General features: G+C 49.6%; 1 non-coding gene across 1 annotated transcript; it reads left to right on the top strand.

Moving 5' to 3' along the window:
* Window positions 1-575: 575 nt before the first annotated feature.
* TRNAP-AGG lies at window positions 576-647 on the top strand. The gene has a single exon. It is a non-coding gene; the product is annotated as a tRNA-Pro (tRNA).
* The last annotated feature ends 230 nt before the right edge of the window (window positions 648-877 follow it).

The raw sequence follows: 877 nt of genomic DNA, 5'->3' as shown, positions 1-877 counted from the left end.
GGGGCTGCATTTTTGGGTCTACATTTCAGGGTTGTTTTTTGGGCCGCATTTTTGGGGTCCTCATTTTTGGGTCTGTTTTTTTTTGGGATTGTTTTTATTGGGGCTGTATTTTTGGGTCCACATTTCGGGGCTGTTTTTTGGGGTCTGCATTTTTGGGGCTGGTTTTTGGGGCTGTTTTTTTGGGGGGCTGCATTTTGGGGTCTACATTTCAGGGCTGTTTTTTTGGGGTCCACCTTTTTGGGGTCTCATTTTTGGGACTGTTTTTTGGGGCTGTTTTTTTGGGGGTCTGCATTTCAGGGCGGCATTTTTGGGTCTTTATTTTATTTTATTTTTTTGGGACTGTTTTTTTGGGGGCTGCATTTTGGGGTCCACATTTCGGGGCTGTTTTTTGGGTTCCGCCTTTTTGGGGTCTGCATTTTTTGGGTCTGTTTTTTTGGGACTGTTTTTTTTGGGGGCTGCATTTTTGGGGTCTACATTTCGGGGCTGTTTTTTTGGGAGGTTCCCAAATTTCAGGTCTACATTTTTGGGGCTTTTTTTTAGGGTCTGGGGGGGTCGTTGATGGGATTTTGGCTGGCGGCTCGTTGGTCTAGGGGTATGATTCTCGCTTAGGGTGCGAGAGGTCCCGGGTTCAAATCCCGGACGAGCCCTTTTTTTTAATTAACTCACTAATTAATTCATTAACTAATTAATTCATTAATTAATTATTTTTGTGGGACGGAAGCTCCCAAGCCGCTTAGGGCGGAGCTGGGGGGGGGGGGATTAAGGCCCCGATCTGCGCCCCCCCCACCCCAAATCCCTGCAGAGTGTGGGGAGGGGCTGGGGGGGGGGGGACATTATGGGGGGGGGGATGGGGGTAGGGCCCCCCCCCCCCCCGGGG

Source organism: Aythya fuligula, chromosome 1, assembly GCF_009819795.1.
Source record: "Aythya fuligula isolate bAytFul2 chromosome 1, bAytFul2.pri, whole genome shotgun sequence".
Classification (NCBI taxonomy): Eukaryota; Metazoa; Chordata; class Aves; order Anseriformes; family Anatidae; genus Aythya; species Aythya fuligula.
Note: the sequence above shows the minus strand (reverse complement) of the source record. Positions and strands in the feature narration are given on the sequence as shown.